The sequence below is a fragment of the Apis laboriosa genome, unplaced genomic scaffold (assembly GCF_014066325.1).
Source record: "Apis laboriosa isolate Shangri-la unplaced genomic scaffold, ASM1406632v1 scaffold21_cov150, whole genome shotgun sequence".
In the NCBI taxonomy this organism is placed as follows: Eukaryota; Metazoa; Arthropoda; class Insecta; order Hymenoptera; family Apidae; genus Apis; species Apis laboriosa.
The window spans coordinates 1,765,111-1,786,267 of NW_025222365.1; positions in this window are offsets into that span (position 1 = coordinate 1,765,111).

Sequence of the window (21,157 nt, forward strand, 5' to 3'; positions counted from 1 at the left end):
TTGTTTTCTTCTCTTTCGCCAATTCGCCTCTTAATTCGAAAAATCGTTATTCCTCGATCTCTTTCTTTTTTTTTTTTTTCATTTCTCGGCGGGAGGGATGAAATTTTTCTCGAGACCAGAGAGAGAAAGAGAGAGAGAGAGGGGGAATTGCTTTCCCTCTCCCCAACCAACAGCTCCCTCGCAGTTGAGACACTCGGGGTGCGCGAAATGCCCGATGGCGTTTCCATTTCGCGCGACGAGAAATAAAAATTGCGCGGGCTCGCGTCTCTCTGTCACTGCCCCCCTCCCTGCAGCGAACTATGGACTAGTTCTCCGGTGAAAATCGGAGACCCCTCTCGCAAGCCGCCACGGATCGTCGAGAAAGAGAGAGAGAGAGAGAGAGAGAGGGGGAGAATAAATCGGACGTCGCGTGCAGGACGAACGATATCTTCGCGAGACCAGTTTTCTTCGCTATCTATTCGAGGCGTACGTAACGCCGTCGATTTGTTTGAAGTCGGGCAAGAACATGGAGATTCAACGATAACCGATACCGCGGCAACGAGTGCATCGAACGATCCGCGTTCTCGCAACGACATGTTTGGGACACGTGTCGACGACCACGACCACGACGATGGCGTGGAATGGACTCGCTTTGGACCGACGGCAAACGCGATAATTCATACGCAGAGGATGTGTTTCTTCTTTTCCTCTTTTTCCTCCTCGCGCAATTTCCGAACCGTAATTCCGACTTCGATCCGAGATCCTCTTTCACCGAGGACTAAGAAGACTAGAGCTAAGTTTTCGCTACGACGAATATTATTATTTATCGATTCGATCCCGGTCGAATCGAACTGCGTTTCACGAGAAATTGGAGAGGACAACGTAGTCGAGGAGGCCGGTGACCCGTGCCAATTATCACCCGTGCATTATCTCCGTCCGAGAAAAGAAAAGAAGGAGAGGAAAAAATAAACGAATCGAAACGAATCGAAGAGGTTAATAATAACCTCTATCTATCCATCGCACCGTTTATAAATCTTCGTTTCGATATCTCCATTTATATATATATATATATATATCTCTCGCAACTTCTTGCCGATAAAACGACCCTTCCACGATTTTCCTCGGTGTTCCTCGAATCGAAAATACGAGGAGGAGGAGGAGGCGGTTTCGCAATCGGTATTGTTCGGTGGTGGAAAGGAACCGAGGACACGCGAGATTCCCACGGCGCGGGAAGGGGGGAGGACGAGGGAACGGGACCGGTCGGAAAGCCGCCGCGTGGATCGTCGTCTCGTCGAAAACCAGTCGAATCGTTCGATTGTTCCGAGACGCGAACTGCAGCTGGTTATATGCCGCGCGGCGGCGGTGGCACATGGGGCGACAGATGGCACGCACGCACCAAAGATGCGTGTCACGCTACCGAAAAACTGCATCGACGTATCCGTTCCGTGTACACGACACGGCCAACACGAGCGACGGGCGACGACTAAACTTCCGTACTGTTCGCACGGGATGTTGACGCGTGGTCGTCGCCGATGCTAATTTCGACCTGTGCCTCGATTCCACTCCAAACATCGAGCGTATTCGACAATTTCCACGAAATTCTATTTCCTTCGTTTGCTTATCGAGTTTATTATGTATACGTCGGATTTCTGGGAACGAAGGATTATAGGAGGTTAATAACGAGCGACGGAATTTCGACAAAGTTTGTTTTCCTTTTTTCTTCCCCTCTCCGATTACGTTCGACCGATACGAATGATATTGTATATTAATTTCAATGTCTGTGAGTTATCTCGAGCGAGATGCGAGATTTTTTCGTTCCAATTTCGTTCCCGGCTTATCGTCGGATAACGGAATGACGGAACGGTTAAGCGGACGTTACGAAAGTTTCAGTTTCGTTTATACGGAGATAAAACGTTCTGCCAAGTCGAAACGTGGGCTCGAGCCGCGCGTGGGCCACCGATCGACCACCCTTTCTCGACCACCCGACATTCCTCCATCCATCGATAAAAATCCCTCTCGAAGGCTAAATCTCGCCGGTGTCGAGAAACGCGTGGAAAATCTCGACCGAAAATACGTCTCTCTCTCTCTCTCTCTCTTACTCTCTTCTTTCGAGAGAAACTGAAACGATCGAACGAAATTACGTTTTACGTGTCGAATGCGACGTTGCGACGGCGAGTAACGGGACACGCGAGCTCGTTACTTCGTACTTACGAACGAGCGATAAAAAAAAACGAGAGAAAAGAGGAGAGAAAAAGAAGAAGAAGAAGAAGAAGAAGAAGAGAGAAGAGAGGGGGGAAAAAAAAAGAGGCAAGGAGCTAGGAGCGGCGGAGATTCGTAATCGGCGCTTTTAAAACGTGGATAATGTAATCGACACTGAAAGAGTGGCTCGGCCGTAACTTGTGACAGCCGGTGAATGGAAACGTGAATGGAAACGGCGCGGTCGGTGGCGTGCGATCGGTAAGAAAGTAAGAGGCGTTCATTCGCGATCAGCGGCCGAACCAAAAGTCAAAGGATCGTTCCTCGGCCTGAACCGGGGGGAGAGAGAGAGAAAGAGAGAGAGAGATCTTTCAAGGTAGGCTTGAGAATGGCCGAGGAAATCGCCTCGATATCGAGTCCGTTCCTTTCTTGCCGGACGTTAAATTAACGGTTTCCATTAAAATTACCATCGAGCGTGTATACATATATATATATACACATGCAACCGGCCTCTCGATTAGAATGGTAAATAAGACCGCGCGAATAAAACGCTACTTAATTGGCTTTCGGTGAGAAAAATTGTACCCGTCTTTCTCCGTCGGGGCGCTCCGACACGGTAACTCGTCCCACTCGGCGGACGAATCATCCGATCGATTCCAAATCGGTCCTTCGATAGCGTGGGGTAAAAAATTCGTTCGCTCGAATTTCGTTGGAGTTTTAACGACATGGTGATTTTTCTTTCTCAAGTTGGATAAATTTGGGAGGGACGATAGACAGATTGTCGCGATCGATGACAATAAAAGCTAGAGCTGAGAAATAGGTGGAAGAAATATATGGTGTTTTCCGAGGAACGCTCGTCCGAAAATGCAAGCAAAGGCTAGGAATGGGAGGAGTGGAAGGGGAAAATGAATGGAGGTGAGGTGGAGGGGGAAGGGCGGGGAAGGAACGGTGTTGTTGGATATTTCTTTGGAGCGCGCGTCTAACGCTCAGCTGCAAACTCCCACGATCGGTTCATGGTCTTGGCGCGCGATGGAGATCGGCGCAACTGTTCGATCAGCGTTTCCCAATCTCCTCGTTTATTTAACGCCAACCACCGAATATCCAACGGAGATATCCAAAGCTCTTCCTAAACGCTCTCCATATCGTCCCCAATAAACGCTCTGCGTACCTTTCCTTTTGTCCGTTCGAGTCCCAATTCTCGATCGAGAATCGATACGATAACTCGAAGCCCCCGATAATTCTCGACGCGAGACTCGTTGCAACGCGCGTCTGCTTCTCCGAGAAGCCTCCTCCCAAGTTTTCAAGCGTTTTCTTCTCGTTAACTCGCCACTTGTGACTCTTCTCGATTCATCGGTCGCCTCTTTCCAGCTCGAGGGAACGAGATCCCTTCCTTCCTACCTTCGAGCGAGCTGCACTTCCCCTCCTTTCCTTTTTCCTTTTTCCTTTTTTACCGACGCATCGCATTCGATTCTCTCGCGGAGAGAGATAAATTGGAGAAAATTCGCCTCGACATTAGCGCGTGCGGGAAAGAAGGAAAATGGGAGAGGTTGGGAGACACTGGGGTCCGGCTACCTACGTGTAGCATTTTGCATCGCGCGTATATCCGCGCACACGCGTATCCGTGGCGCATAGAGAATCGAACGGGTGTAAAGGCGCCCTTACGATCCCACGGCGTGCTTCTGTGGCCTTGCCGCGTGAAAGGCACACGGAAACTGGCGCGTCCATCTTGTTACGTAAAGCCCAACTTTTCATCACTCGGTCGCTGCCGCCGCCGATCCGCTGTTAAGGACGATCCGCGGGGGGAAGAGGAGGGGAGCGCGTCTTGGAAACGCGTCGACCAGCGCTTTTGAACCGTCGCGAGCGGCATCCACGTGGTGGAGAGCCACCACCGTCCCTCGCTCTAATTAACTCGCGGCACGGCCCCCTTTCGCGGCTTTGTCGTCCCTCGCCTCGATCTCGAGCCGGCCCGCCGCACCACCCTACGCGCGTCCGCGCGCCGACCCGCTGCTACTCCCCGCTCCGCGAATTAAACAGTCGGTGCGCGATAAGGTCTCGAGGAGGTGGTTCTAATTGCGCGAGTCCTCGGTCAAATTTCGTCTCTTAACCCGGATGCGAGCGGGACAAGAGTTTCCCAATTCTTACGTCCTCGCTCGCGTTTCGAGCAACGGAGGAATAAAATATGTCGGCATAATAATTAATCGATAAGGAGGCTTCAATTCATACTTGGACATTATTCTTCCGGGAAGAAGAATTCGTTGCGAATTTCTTCCAATTAGGATCGTAGGATCCAATCGATCTATTTCTTATTCTACACTATTTCTTATTTCTACACTTCATATTTCTCTGTACTCTGCTTTCTGAAAACAAAAATTCGTTGCGCGGATCATCATTGAAAACAATTTCTTCGAATTAGGATCATAGGATCCAATCGATCTATTTCTTATTCTACACTTCATATTTCTGTACTCTACTTTCTGAAAACAAAAATTCGTTGCGCGGATCATCATTGAAAACATCATTAAAAATTTCTTCGAGTTAGGATCATAGGATCCACCGCGTGATTGTCCAATCTATTTCTTATTCTACACTCTACACTATTTTTTATTTCTACACTTCATATTTCTGTACTCTGCTTTCTGAAAACAAAAATTCGTTGCGCGGATCATCATTGAAAACATCATTAAAAATTTCTTCGAATTAGGATCATAGGGTTCCGCGTAATTCCGTTCATCCAATTGATCTACACACTTGGACACTCGTTCCAGGAAGAAGAATTCGTTGCGCTGATCATCCTGAATTCGGTGACATTAAAAACAATTTCTTCGAATTAAGATCATAGGATCCACCGCGTAATTGTCCAATCGATCTATTTCTTATTTCTACACTTCATATTTCTACATTCGTTCTGAAAAGAAAAATTCATTGCGCGGATCATCATTAAAAACAATTTCTTCGAATTAATATCATAGGATTCCGCGTGATTGTCCATTCAATCGATCTACATACTTGGACACTCGTTCCAGGAAGAAGAATTCGTTGCGATGATTATTCTGAATTCGGTGATATTAAAAACAATTTCTTCGAATTAGGATCATAGGATTCACCGCGTGATTGTCCATCCAATCGATCTACATATTTGGACACTCGTTCCAGAAAGAAGAATTCATTGCACGTATCATCATTAAAAACAATTTTTTCGAATTAGGATCATAGGATCCACCGCGTGATTGTCCATTCAATCGATCTACATATCTGTACACTCGTTCCAGGAAGAAGAATTCGTTGCGCTGATCATCTTAAATTCGGTGATATTAAAAATAATTTCTTCGAATTAGGATCATAGGATCCACCGCGCGATTGTCCAATCGATCTATTTCTTATTCTACACTCTATACTATTTTTTATTTCTACACTTCATATTTCTGTACTCTATTTTCTGAAAACAAAAATTCGTTGCGCGGATCATCATTGAAAACATCATTAAAAATTTCTTCGAATTAGGATCATAGGGTTCCGCGTAATTCCGTCCATCCAATCGATCTACACACTTGGACACTCGTTCCAGGAAGAAGAATTCGTTGCGCTGATCATCTTAAATTCGGTGATATTAAAAATAATTTCTTCGAATTAGGATCCACCGCGCGATTGTCTATCCAAAAATGGCCAAATTTCATCCTATCGATCGATCTAGATACTCGCACGTTCCAGAAAGAAGAATTCGTTGCGTTGATCAACCTGAATTCGATGACATTACCGAAAACGAATTTCGTTCAAGCGAGGATAAAAGATCCGGCTAAAGCACGATTTCTTCGAGTTGAGAGAATCGGGATCGTATGATCCACCGCGCGATTGTCCATCCAAAAATTGGCCAAATGTCATCCGATCGAGATACTCGCACGTCCCAGAAAGAAGAATTCGGACATTCTTGACATTCGCAAAAACGGATTTCCTCGGGTCGAGAGCGGTGAATGCGCCGATTGCGCCGTCCGAATCACGCCCGATTCTCGATTTTGCTCGAAAGAAGCGCCTCGAGTCGAGGTGAATTACATATTTGCGATAGTTTATCCGCTACTCGCTCCGCCACCGGTACTCGACCGTTATTTATGAATGAATTAACGTCACGCTATCTCCGCGGCGAGTACGCGACCGATTACCATTAAGAAACCGTTCCACGAATTCGCTGGGATAGGAAACGCGACTATAAGGCGCGCACGTAAGGCGCGAGGCCGGGAAAACTTCATCGAAAAATTGTGCGAGAAGAGGAATACAAAATGATGAAAAAAAATAAGGGGAGAGAGGGGCAGAGACACTTTCACCGCGATCGTACTCTCTTCCTACGGAGCGGGCCGTGGCACCACGTGTCCACGTGTACGTCCAGGGACGCGACGAGGAACGCGTAGGAATAGGAATAGGAACGACGTCGACGATCGCTCGAAGCGAGGACGGGACGAGTCGACCGGTTTCACCCGGTCGAGATCGAAGCTGTCCCGCCGAACGGTTCTTCGCCGTTCTATCCGAGGCTGTATGGAATTTAGAAAGACACGGTTGAAAAACACCTCGAGGCGGTGGAGGGAGAGAGAGAGAGAGAGAGAGAGGGGAGGGATCGAGTTGCGACATCTCCCCGATGGAGTGGAGATTTTATTTTTTCGCGAAACGTAGGCAGCGCACGTGGATTCCTCTTGCGAAAATGCCTGAGAGAGTGGCCTGAAAAAATAAAGCTCGTCGATAAGCGCCGGTACCTGATAAAGTCGCTCGCTTTATCGTGTTTGCCCGACGCGATAGCGATGCGCAAAAATGAGGTTGAAATTGCAAAACTGCAGCAACGAGGTGCGAGGCAGAGGAGAGGAGAGGAGAGTTGCGGAAGGAGGAGAGGGGGAGAGAGAGTCGAGAGCAGGGCGAGGTTGATAAATCGCGCAAAAGGGTCTGGTGGCAGGGGGCAGGAGGAGGTAGGAACAGAGGGGACGAAGCCGACAGAGACGAGGATAGCGGGAGAGAGAGAGAGAGAGAGAGAGAGAGAGAAGGCCGGTGCATTCGATGCACCGCGTCGAGGGGACCGCGTAATCTGAAAGGCTTATAAACCTGCATCCGGCGCGGCGATCGATAACGGGAGTTATCGGCGTTTCCTACGCGAATCGCCACGACTTCCTCTCCCTTTCTTTTCCACCTTGTCGCGCGCGCGCGTTATTTTTCCTTCCGATGGCGAATACACGTACGTGATGGTTTTTCGTTTCGAGGGGAGGGAAAGAAACGAAACGAAACGAAAGAAAAACCTTGGCCTGCCTTCCTTTCTCCCTATCCCTCCCGTAATATCCCTCTCCCTCTTTCCTGGGAAAGATTCCAAGTTTTCGAATCGATCGAAAAGATCGAGGCGGAGAAAGAAAGGAAGGAAGGAAGAAAGAAAGAAAGAGAGTAAAACGCGCGTATGCGTATCGAGGAGAAGGAGAAGGAAAAGGAGGAGGAGGAGGCGGCGGCATCATCATCATCTCGTCGTCAACCTTTGTCCGCGATTACGCAACACGAGCGTGTATCGTCGTCGGCCGATACACAGCGATGTTGCGGTGAGCGGCGTTCACGTTCGCGTTCCGGAAGGGTGGAGGAGCGGTGCGAGACCAAGGCTCCCTCTCTCTCTCTCTCTCTCTCTCTCCCTCTCGCCTCTTCCCGCGCCGCAAATATGCTTAATTCCAGGCGAACGGAGACGGAGCTCGGGCCCTTCCTGGCGGGGCGACCGAGGTCTTTTATTAATTGATCGAAATTAGAGCGAGCACTCCTCGGCCCGCTTCATTGACAGAGCTACCGACGGTGCAATGACCGCTGCTACTCGCCCGATTCGACTCGAAGCTCGACTCCCTGCCACCCCGTCGCGCGGCCGAATTTCGTTCCCGCTTTCCGTACGCGAGTGGAAATCGCGCGCGTGCCTCCCGATCATCTCAGCGACATCTGTCGTTCCTTATTTATCGTCCGTATCGCTATCGTTCCAAGTATATCGTTCGTAAGTTTGAACGCGATCCGATCCCGGTTCCTTATTGCGCCACGAGATAAGAATAAGAAGAAGGGGAGAGGATATTTCGGGGGGAACGTGGCTTATTACGCACGTAGAAATAGGTAATCGCACCGACGACGAGATAATCCGACGAGGAGTCGTCACGCGCTCAAACTCGACTCGACGCGATAACGTTTGATTTTACGACCGTTCCACTCCGGTTGCGCGCCACTGTTACGGGGAAACTTTCTCCCGGCAACATTTTAAGGGGGATCTTAATGTAACGTGTAACGTACGCGTAGTTTGCGCGCTAATTGCGAAACACGCCATCAACTCGTTCCTCCTCCTCCCCCTCCTCCTTCCTCTATCGCGTCCTCGTCGTCTCTCTCTAATCCTTCCGTGTTCCGCGGGATCATCTTCCATCGAGACGAGTATTTTCGAGGAAATAAGCGCCCCTTCGATTCGCGTCGATTCGAGAGCGAGTAAGCGAATCTTCCATCGAATCGGATCGGATCGGATCGGATCGGATCGGATGGAAGGAAGCTTTCGAGGCGTTCTTCCTCCCTCTCTCTCTCTCTCCATCAGCCTTAACCTCGAGGTAGGTCGGATCCCCCGGAGCCGAATGTTTGCCCAAGCGAAATGTTAATAAAACGAATCGAGGTTGCGGTTAAGGCGAAGCCGCGGTGAAGGTCGGGGGCCGAGTAGTATTCGGTAAGAGAGTAGAGCCGTGCCGCGACCTCGAATTCTGCAGCGCGGGTAAGGGAGGGGGGTGTGGGACCTTCGACGTTATTTTTCGTGTCGTTTCCGAGCTGTCGTTGACCGCCGTGTTCCAAGGAGGCGGAGATGTTCTTTGGTCGGTTCGGAGGCAAGGACGACCGAGACGAGAGAGGAAAGTCGATCGTCGCGGGAAGAGACGAGATCGATACGCGATCATCGGTTCCTCGTCTTTAATTACGCGTTACAACGGCGTAGAAGCGGCGACGCGGTTCGTCTCGCTTCACGCGTTGCCGTTTAAATAATAACGGTCGGGCACGAGCTCCTTGATCGTCGCACTGGAAATTATCGATCGATCGAGGAGCGGAGAAGAGGCGAGCGCGGGAACGTAACGGAGAGAGGGGGAGGGGAGAGCGTTCTTCTCTCGATAACACAGTTTCCCCTCTTCCTCCTCCTTCCTTTTTCCTCCTTCCTCCTTCCTCTTTCTCGCGAAAATTATTGCCAAGATTGCGCTTTGGGGCGCTCTCCTCGCGGGGGGAGGGGAGGAGGGAGACGTTGGGAGCAACGTTGCTCGTTACGCGAAACGGGATAGGATACATTATCCCCGCGGATGTCGGAACAATGGAGAAAGTTAAAGAGGTTTTTCCGCGGGGATACGAGACGGATGCTCCGCGGAGAGCATCTATCCTATCTGGCCTAGGCCCTCTCCCTCATTGTCCCTCGCGTAGTATCGTCGATAAAGCCGCGTATTCGAGGCGAAACGCGCATTGTTTGGGCAAGCGGGGCGAGCGTGGCCGCTCACAGGCACGCGCGCACACAACCGGTAAGCCGCGGAGCGTGTGCGCGCGGATTAAGCGGGTACACGGGTTGGATTTATAAGCTCCCCGGTGGAGGAACCCGGTTGGGCATCGGTTCAGACAATGCGCGCAACGCGGGGCATTAAGCGAGCGCAGTTTTCTCTTCCAAACGCAACTCGAAATTAACTAAGTAACAATAGGCCGTCGCCCTGATTTCTATCCTCTCTCTCTTCCTCTCTTTTCCTCTCCTCCGTTCCTTCGCATCCTCCTCGTCTTTGTTTTCATCTCAGCCGCGAAAGTTAGTCCGCGAAAAGGGAATTTCGAGAGAGAGGGAGATGGTAGAATCGAATCTAATACTCGTCCGGTCGTATTATATCGGCGCAAAATCTACGAATACAGTCTGGTGACACACGGGCCGATAATACTCGATACTCGATAAAGCGCGTTTCGCGGCGGGTAATGGATCGGTTGGCAGGCGCGCGAGTTAATAGGTGTTTAAATTACTCGTGGCTACACCACTACACAGGTGCACAGGTGGTGGTGATGAACGGGCGTCGCTCTCTTCCGTACGAATTAGGCCGCGCCACCGCGGTCAAGATAATTAATCGAAAACGCGAACGCGGCTTTGCCTCTCGGTTCCGTTCCCTCGACGCGTGTCGAAAACGCGACGTCGATCCGGAATCGTTCCTCGACTTCTCGCATTCCACAACGAAACAACGCGATTCCATTTCGTTTTATTCTTCGATCGGTGTGAACGTTCTCTTCCTCGAGGTTGCGTTCACGAATCGAGGAGCGGACGTGTCGTGTTTCGTTTTCATCGAGAGACAAGTAAAGATACGGGTCCGGCCGCGATATTTAATCATCGAAAAGCGACGATTTTCTTCGAATTTCGTTATCTCGGAGCTCGAAGCTTATTGTCTCGAAATCGATCGAAACCACCGGTCGTAACGTCGCGCGATCTCTCCATCTCGGGAATCTGGGGATCCCAGAGATTTTCCCTTTCACCTGCGATTTCCACGAAGTGCGCGTCTCTCGTTCGACGCGGCGGAAAAAGCGAGAGAAGAAAGAGAGGAGACGGAAAAGGAGGCGGATATTCGCGACGATCGAACGAGTATTCCGATCGGTATTATTTATTTATCGCTGCCTACCTGTGCCAGTTACCGGCCGCAGCATTCCGCGAACCGGCGCCTACGTGCGACCGCGACTCGGAACGCAACCTCGAATCGAATCGAATCGAGTCGGATTCCTTCCTTCCTTCCTTCCTTTCTCACCGGCTCGGCCAGGTGTCGTGGCGCTCGTCCGTTTTCTGGCTGTCCAAACCAGTCGGTCGCCGCCGACTCGGCGCAAGGTCGCGCGAATTGCCGTCGATCGGCCGTCGAGAATCCATTTCCAAGAATTTCGCCGACAACTCGCACCCACGAACGAGCGACTTTCTCTCGGAATCGAGGAGGATGATCGTTACGACAAACGAAAACTCGAAACGAAACGAAACGAAACGAAACGAAACGCGCACGCGCTCCGATCGATCGATCGATCGATCGATCGATCGAGCGAGCAAGCTCGAGTCGGCCGAACCTACGGCGCTGTATTTTGCTTTGGAAAAGTATCCTGTGTCCCGGATCGAACAAAAGAGGCTTTTGTCCCTCGGCGAACGGCCGTGCTCGGTAATTATCAACGATCCTATTCATCGACTCGGTTTCGCGAGTCACTGGTTCGTGACTCGCGCTCGCGTTTCCCCTCGCGTTGAAAATTTTTCGCGCGATGCGTTCCAAACATTTCGGTCCGTTCCTCGATCGTGGCTCGATAAGAGAGAGGAGAAACGCAGCGAACGGCCGTGGGCATCGCGGGCTTAATAACAAGACGCGTACACACGGGCGGCGATCGTAAAGGAAGGGATTGTCGGCCGGAAAGGGGAATGAGAAATGACGAGGAGGAGGAGGACTCCATAAACCGAGTCCCCGACCTATCCTCCGTGGCTCGCATTCCCGCGGGCCGAAAACACCGAGAGAGAGCCAGTCCCATGGATCCAGTCCCTCCCTCCTTCTCTTTCTTCTCCTCCTTCTCCTTCTCCTTCTCCCTCTTCTTCTTTCTCTTCTTCTTCTTCTTCTTCCTCCTCCTCCTCCTCTTCTCACTGCTCTCGGTTGATCCCGGAGCGCGAACCTCGATGTTTCTCTCTCGTCATTTCGTCGTCGTCGTCGTCGTCGTCGAGTCGTTCGGGGTTTCGCCTGGGTTGGTTCGTTCGCGGTTATGCCCGCGCCAGTCCACGGTGCCCCCTGTTCACGGTGCATTGCACCGTGGCCACGAAGCTGGAAGCGGCCGAAAGAAAAGAATTGCGGTTTCTGACTCCGCTCTTTTCCATCCTCTTCCCTCCCCCCTATCTTTTTGCGCCTCCAACCAACAACGGATCGCTCCGATCCCCCCTCGATTCCATTCTTCCCTCCTCCTTCATTCCTTCATTCGTTTCCCGATTCGATCCCCCTGTCGAAGATTTTTCGAAATCCTCCTCTCTTCCGTCGACTCGAATTCCGAAAGGGGAGGGAAGAAGAGGAAAGAAGAAAGAGGAGAGAAAGGTGGAGGGAATCGGGGGGGGGGGCGTAGTTTTGGAATTTCGGGAGGGAAAGCACCTGTGGCGCTTGCCGAGGCGAGTATATAGCCGCGCGAATTGTTGGACAACTTTTGGCAGGCAGTGTACGGAGGGTGGCCGAGGAGGGGGGCGAGGAGGAAGGGAGGGAGGGAGGGAGGGAGGCAGCGGTCGTTGGTTGAGGTCAGTGTCGGGCGTCGTTCGCGAGTTGGACCGGGCCCTCCGCCGTCCCCGTCCCCCGCCGCCACTCCTGCACCCGTTGCACGCCTGCACGTATGCTCATTTGCGAGCGCGCGCGTCCACCGGACGATCGCATGCCGATCACCGTTCCCGCTGCTTCTCTCGCTTTCTCTTCTCTCTCTCTCTCTTTTTTCCTTCCTTCCTTTCTTCCTTCCTTCCTTCGTTCCTCTCATTCATTCGATCGCGATGGCGTACCTCCTTCTTCCTCTCTCTCCAATTTTCCTCCAATTTTTTTTTCTAACCGCTTCTTCTGACCAACCTCCGACCGATCGAGACGACGATGAAAATTCGGCCGATTTCCAACTCGAAACGTTCGAGGCGAGGCGAAAGAGAGAGGGGGGAGAGGACGTGCGTCGTCCATGAGAAAGTAAAGAGACGCGCGCGCGCGCTCGCGCGCGTGTGTGCGCGTCCGCTCGCGACGGGCTCCCGGTCTCGCAGTGTGTTCGCCAGGAGAGGTGCATCGCCCTCCGTCGCTGCGTCAAGGCCAGCGAAAATGCTCGCCTGCTCGCTCGCTCTCGGTCCCACTCCACGCTCCGTTCCAGCTCCGTCTTCCACTCCGTCTTCGTCGCGTTCGATCGCGTTCCGCTCTCCTCTCTCTCTCTCTCTCTCTCTTCCTCCCCTTTCGCCCGCTGAGCGCCGAAAGCCGCCACCCTCCTCTCCTCTCCTCTCCTCTCGGCTGCATCGCCACCTCCCCTCGGAGAACACACCGTGGGACGGGAGGAGAAGCCGCGTATTTTTGCCGCGTACGGATTGGGCGATTGGAGCAGCTTTTAAGGACAGCGGCGATGATCGCGCGGATTCCTCGCCTCGTTAATTCTTGCTCCGATGATGCCGAGGCGAGGATTCGTTGCTCCCGCGATTAGTCGTCCGTGGCTCGCGTCAAACCGATCGACCGAGTCGGGGAATGCGATCGATCGTGAGTCGGCTGTAAAATCATCAACCATCTCGGAGGGGAGGGGAAGAGAGGTACTCGATCGATTTCGATCGACTTCTTCTTCGAACGAGGAATTCAAGGTGTCAGTTTTCCGGAACAGGTGCGTGGAACAGGGGAAATAAGATAGTACATGATAATCGTTTCCGCGATGGGCAATTGATATTCGAAGCTACGACCGAAGCAAGACAGGCGTCCGTAAGAGAAAAAGTCCGTAAACGTGGAATGAAACGCAAGCAAGACAGAGTTTAATCGAAACCGATCGTGACGATTCCCCTCCGAGAATTCATTCTCGAAATTTTCCGTCCCTGAGCTGCGCTCAGATGGTCGGGATTCGGGGTCGCTTGGAGGCACCGCGCTTTCGAGGAAAAGGAGAGGAGCGTGTAGCAGCGCGCGGCACCGGAAAGCGGCAAACGCGCAAAAAGGAGGGGGGCGCGAAGAAACGAGGAACGAAGCGGCACAGGACGTAACGGAAGAAAAACGGTACGAAGCCGAGCGCTTTCCGCCGAGCGAGACAAGGACGGAGCGAGAGAGGCGTGGGTACGCGTCACTTCGGAATTATGCAAGTTTTAGTGGGCCGTATAGTTGCGTCATACAGACGCCTCTCGTTCCTCTTTCCAATCCGATACCCGACTCGCGTTTCGCGACGCTTCTTCTTTTTCTTTTTCGCTTTCTTTCCTACTCTCTCTCTCTCTCTCTCTCTGTCTTTCGGACGAGGACGATATCAGGGTAAGGATAAAGAACGGACGTACACCGGTTCCACGGTTGTCGTCCACTATCGGTAGGCTCGGCCACTCGGGTTAATGTAACTCTCGTGTAGCGGCGCGCGAATACGATCCCGGGAATAATCCCGTTAACCGAACCGTTTATTCGGCGACTTTCAGTCTCCCCGATTATAACTGAATCTCTCTCTCCCCCTCTCTCTCGACCACCCGCGCTTCCTTCCCCTCCCTCCCTGCTCCCCCTGCTCTTCCTACTCTCTTCCGAGCAGAGAGAGCTATCCTCGATGACGCGCGACCCGCCGCGCCGCCTCGCGTAACCGCGTTGCGCAACGATCGCCGGTTTACGAGCCTGTTCTAAGGACGAGCGTCGACTTCTCCTCGCCGGTCATCGCTTCTCGTCACCGTCTCATCCATCTTCCCCCGAGGATCGTGATTATAATGATGATGACGATGATATTGTAACAGAAACGGTGCGAATCTCCTCTTCTCTTTTCTTCTTTTTCGAATCGCTCCTCTTCTATTTCGATTCTACTCTCTTCGATCGACCTTTTTAATTAGTCCCGCGTATTATATCGAGAGGGTTTTTTCCTCTCGGGCAACGCGGTGCGTGCAAAAGGGCTGCCAACGAACGCCCTCTTTGCCGAGTGGTGCTTCGAAAAACGGGGCAGCCGAGGAGGGGGGAGAGAGGGAAGGAAAGAAGGAAGGAAGGAAGGAAGGAAGGAAGGACGAATGGAAAAGCGGCACGAAACGAGCAGCGGCCCCGCTCGGCCCACGGTATCGGCATGAATGAATAAACAGCGGCATAAATAAGCTGCTTAAAATTAGCTGTTACGGAGCGAGCGAATTGCATTTAAGATGGTATCGATCGGTCCAAGTGTTATAGAACGGGGGGACATGGTGGTGGTCGGACAGTGGCGATGCCGAGCAGAGAGAGAGAGAGAGAGAGAGACGCGGTGGTGATAGCGGTTGTGTACCGGTGACGCCGCTCGAGGATGCCCCAGACGCCTTCCCCTTCGACGAACGAGGGAACCGGACAGCTGTCCCGAGGTGTCATGGTCACCGACCCTCTTCCATTCCAAACGTTTCACCGACCGCCTAGGAAAAGCGTGCTTCTATCTGATTCATCTTTTTTAAACGCAGGTTTCGCGGCTTTTCAACGCGATTCGACCGCCACCACGAGACGTATCGAGACGGAGGAGGACAAAACAGGGGGATCGAAAATTTTCTCCTCTCCTCGCTTGCAACAAACTTGGTCGAAAGGATCGTATTATAGATTATAGAGAGACAGAGAGAGAGAGAGAGGAACTTTTAGGAAACTTAGTCGAAACGAGTCGATCGAACAGCTGGCTCGAGTTCGACCGATGCTATGCGATTGATTGAAAAGCATCGATAATTTCTCCGCGGCGCGATCACGACAAAGAAAGTCTGCCACGAGCTCGTTCCAACCGCTGGTTGATCGGAACGATCGGAAAAGGAGAATAGCCGTGGCTTATAGCCCTATAGGTGCGCTCTCCCTGTCGAGGACAGAGGTGGTGACATCGCGAGAATCGTCGCGAAGATCGAAGGAGGGATGAATCGCGGGGAGGGGAGGGGAGGGGAGGGCGGTCAGGCGTTGACAAAAGATCGCCGCGGAACCGCTTATCAACCGAACGAAACGTCGGGACGCGGGAGAAGAGATTTTTTTATTGGAGCGGCGTCGAGTGGCGTCGACGTCCGGCCGAGGCAACTATTTTAACGTCGGCCGCGTCCGCCGCGGTATACAATGTGTTGGAGGACCGGCTCGATCATCGCTTCGACCTCGCAATTTCGATCCGCGACGCGGGTCGTTGCACCGTCCTCGACGCAGCAACGTCGAAGGCACGACCACCGCGCACACACGCGCGCACACACGCGCGTATGCATGCATATGCACATGCCGGCAGGCAGGCCTCTGCCTCGCACAACCTCCGCCTCTATATCGATGCACGGTATTATGCACATAGGCCACGCGTGCATCCCTTTGACGACCATAAGCCACGGTTAGGGGGTGCCGCGGTGAAACGTAAAGTAGAGACGCGCACGCATACGCGTTCACGACATCGCGCTTATACACGGTGGCACCATCCTATCCGCGCACCATTCTAAATCGTTCCTTCGTACGTTCGTTCGTTCGTTCGACACTCTGTCTGTCTGTCTGTCTTCCTTCCTCTCTCCTTCTCGTCTCCTTTGTCCCCTTTGTACCGATCGAATCGAGGCCACGAAGATTACTTCGAGGAAAGATCTAGATATCTAGCCGCGCTGTACGAATAAAAAAACGCGCGTAATCGATCGCTCGAATTCCTCGAAAGAGATGGAAGAAAAAGAAAGAGAAGGAGAAGAAGAAGAAAAGGAAGAAGAAGAGGAGGAGAAAAAGGAAGGAGTACTCCGGCTATACGCTCCTCTCCCCTCTCCTGCCCTTCCCCGGTTGACGAGGAGAGATCGATTATCGGCGATTAGATTTAAGAGACACCCCGTGTACGCCTCGTCCAAGGCGTATGCGTTCGGCCGTGGCGAATCGATGAAAATAATTCGTTGCCTTTTTTCGTGATCCACCGTTCCACCCTTTTGCTCCTCCTCCTCCTCCTCCTCCGGCCTCGTTTCATCCTTTCTCTCTGTTTCATCCAGTAGCTTTCCATTTCTCTTCTGTCATCGGGATGGAAATGACACACAGAGCGCGGCCGTGGCGGAGCGAGATCGAGCGTGGCGAGGGCGGGAGAGGGACGGAGAGGAGAAGCGAGAAAAAGAGAAGCTCTCCCAATCGACGGGAAACCACGAAGAGGATCGCGTAGAGGGCTCGGGCGTATAATAAAGCGTAATGGACGCGCCTCGGACGATCGATTCGCCCTTTTTTTTTTCCTTTTCCTCTTTCCTCCCCCCCCCCTCTCCCTCCCTTCCCCCCCCCTTTTTTTTCGTGATTTTCCGCCGGCATGCAGTCGGCAACACGGCCGCGTGTAATACGGTAAAATGGATTTTTCGACTGACGTCTCGCGATCGTGACAGGCCGACCCACCACCACCACCACCGTCACCACCACCACCACCACCACCGTTGCCCGGCGAAAAACTCTAACGCCCTGCAAAAATTCATAGAGGTAACGGATTCATCGAATCGTGCTCGATTATTAAAACACCATCGGGTGATGCCCCGATTCCTCGCGTCATCGAGAGATTTTCTCTCTCTCTCTCTCTCTCTCTCTCTCTCCCCTCCCCTCTCCCAACAAGCAGATCCCGCGAACGTCGCGCGCCATCACCCGAGATCCGTCTCCCCCTCCCCCTCCCCTCCTACCTCCCCCCCCCCGTGTTATAAACGAGACCGTAATTAACCTTCGGACTTGATCGAACGTGAAATTTAATGATATTTATTTAAAGACCATTTGCAAAATCCGTCGGCCAGGTTTTCGCGTTTTCCGCGTAGGAATATTACGTTATCAAAATGAAACCGTTATTGATATCGCTGCGTCGCGTTGTAATCACGGGCCGGTAACGCGATATTTCACCCGATATTAAAATGTTCGCGTCGAAATAATACGATCTTTTAATCAACCGTTCCGTCATCGCGCGCTCGCCTCTCGTCACCCTCTCCCTCCCTCCCTCTCTCTCTCTCTCTCTCTCTCTCTCTCTCTTTCGCCGAAAAAAAAGGGGAAAAAAATCGCGCTCTCCAACCTTGCGCTCCAACCGAATTCCAAAAGAGAGAGAGAGAGAGAGAGAGTGATCGCTTTTGACGCGCCATTTCTCCCGATCATCATCATCATCCCCCCTCCCTCCCTCCTCGGCCCCGATCGTAAAATCGCTTACTCGGACGCGAAGCATTCGGTTCCTCCTCCTCCTCCTCCTCGCCCCCTCCCCTTCCCTCTCGCCCACGTATCCTCGCCAGTTTTCCACGAGGTTGATTATTTGCTCAGGAAAATTGTGCGCGGCCACCACGCGACGAATTCGAAACGCGGCGAAATTAATTTCGCGTACACACACGGAAATATCCTAATTATCGAGATCGGTTACGAGGAGGGATTATTTACAAGGTACACGGGGTACTATACGCGGGAAAATCGAAAATTATATTATTGTTATTATATTGTTGTTGTTATTATTATTATTATTATTATTATTATTATTATTATTAGACAAGCATTATTAGATTTCCTCCTTTCCCCCTTGATTTTTCATTTTCGTCGAAGCGAAAAATCGTCGACGCGCCTCTCTCTCTCTCTCTCTCTCTCTCTCTCTCTGTTCGCCTCGCGAAACTGGTCGAAGCCGGTGCCGCGCCGTACCGTATACTACGTCGAATCGAAACCACTTTTTCTCAACGTTGAAAGAACGAGTACGCGTAGTACGTTGGTCGCGGTAGTGCGTGCACCGCGACTACCCGGTGCACTGCCACTGCCACTACGAACACAGCTTAGGGGAGAATCGAGAAAAGGGAAGAGAGAGAGAGAGAGAGAGGCGGTCAGGCTGCGGCGCGCACAACTGGGAACAAGAATGACGAAAAAACAAGCGGAACAGAGGGACGAAAGCGGCAGGAAGAGAGGTTGCGCAGGATTTCGCGTACGAAAGAGGAGAAGGAAAGAGGAGGAGGAGGAGGAGGGGAGGAGAAAAGCAAGGGCCCTGGCACAATAACCGCTCCGCAGAATAAACCGACTCTCTCGTGGCGGGAGAACGAGAAGTAGGCTTGCGAGCAACCTCGAAAGGGTGCCCCTCTCGAAATCTCTTTTTCTCAGGTGGGGCGAACGAACCTTGAGGAGAGGGAGGGAGACGAGGAGAGAGAACCGGTTGGAATTTCGGGTAGGTCGAGATCTCGTTCATCGGCTTCGCTTCCTAAATTGCCCGCCGAGAGTTCGGCCAACTCTCTCTCTCTCTCTCGTTTCACGCAACGCCCACACACGCCTCCTCCTTCTCCTTCACGCGCGTCCTAAATTCGTTCGACCCTGAAACGTTTATCCAATGTCTGAATCTGTCGTTTCCTCTTGTTGGGTCGTATTTTTTCTTTTCTCTTTTCTTTTCTTTCTTTCTTTCTTTCTTTCTTTTTTTTTTTCTCCTTTAATCCATCTCAGAATGAATTCGTATTCGATATGTCCACCGAATCGTGGAACAAAAGGTGGAGCGGATTTGGTTGATTCGTCCGGTCTAAACGGGTGGAAGCAACGCCACGGAAGCACGAGCAACCGACCATGAAATATAGATGCCTCGGTTACGAGCAGGAGAATGACAGTAATGGAAGTAGAAATAGAAACGGTGTCACCGCGATATAAGGACGTAAGGAAGGTAGAGCAGGTAGAGCGCGCGAGAGAGAGAGAGAGAGAAAGAGAGGAGAAGGTAGGCAGCATCAATGATCCCCGGCACGTTTTGGGACGGCCTAAAACTCTAAGGCCACCAACCAAAAGGCCCACCCATCTAATCGCCATTTTGAAGATGGAAGAGAACGGGCTAAGCCTATCCGTTTCTCGCGACGCCATATATCGTTCTTGAAAAATGGTGAGCGTTCTTTTACTTCGTGTTCAAAAAAAAAAAACGTAATAAACGTTATAAATTAATTATTATTTCGCGAGAAGAAAGTTGAAAGACGAATAATATTTTTTGACGGATGAATAGCTCGAGGAGCGCTGTGTTCTTTTGCTTCTTTCTCTTTTCTTTCTCGTCTTTTTTTTGCCCCGCCCTCTCCTCCCCTCCCTATCTTCTCGTCTAATAAATTATTCGAACACGAACGATGAATATATATATATATATATATATATATATATCGGTGACGGGTTTGAAACATTACGAGACGGGAATTATCGCAGTTCGAATACCGAACGATCATCGGTGAAAATCGAAACGTAGGCGGGGTAGATGTACATTTTAGTGGGATACATGTGCACACGCGTGTGGAGAAGCTACAGGATTTAACGATATTATTTTTATACCTCTGCCGCGTAAATTTATAAAAATTTGTTTGCTGCCAGACGCAAGTAAATTGAATATCAACGAACCAAGTGGAAAATAAATTTTATCGTGGGTATTTTTATAATTAACAACGATCAATTGGGGGGAGAGGGGGCGGGTCGAGAAAAATGATTTTAATTTGAAAATTGAAATGGCCATTCGACGAGCGGAATCACCCCGCCCGCCCGCCCATCCTTTCCTTTCCCCAAACGCTCGACCAGGTTCCACCCAACGACCATAATCGTTATCAACGACGATTTCCGCCGAACCACGGAACCGAGAAGAGGCCCCGACGGTCGAAGACCTTCGGCCACTCGTTCCTCCTCCTCCTCCACCTCCTTCTCCGGATTTCTCACGGTGGCCCCTTTTCTGGTGGCTCTCATTCCTCCGTATCTGGAAGACCCAGGAAACGAGTGAACAAAAAAACTGGGGAGGGGAAGAGGAGGAGGAAGAGGAAAAAAGAAGAAAAAGAGGAAGAAGAAGAAGAAGAAGAAGAAGAAAGAAAGAAAAAAGCACACCTGAATGTCCACACCTGAGAATCCAAGACTAAAAAGACTACGACCACCCTGAAAACGATTCAACGATTCGTCTCTCGCGCTTTCCATCGTTCGCGGAAAGTTGGACGAGCCGGAAGAGGAGGGAGGGGGGAAAAGAAAGAAAAAAAAGAAGGAAAACGAGAGTTTCGATATACACTCGGGACGCGAAAAGAAAAGGACCTGGACCCGGGTCGCGGTTAACAACAATGCATAAAAGCCGGCGCGGTATCGCGTTTGCGAATCTACGCAACGTTTCTCAACGTTGGGCATTTCCATCCGATTCTCCTCGGCTCGGTCCCTCTTCCAGGGACCCGAAGGAAGAGGGAGAGCCGTGGAGGGACGGGGGGCACACCGGTGCGCCAACTCAATTTCTCCTCTTTTGGTACCCAACTTGTGGCTCCGGGTGGCGGGGTTCCCCCACCACCGGGACGGAGAGGCTCGGGCCCCCGCTGCTCCCCTCGGCCCCGGCCGAGCCAAGAGGGTCCTACGGCCATTGATCCCGACCTTCGCGCGCCGAACGAGCGCGATTGCCAACGAAAGCCAAC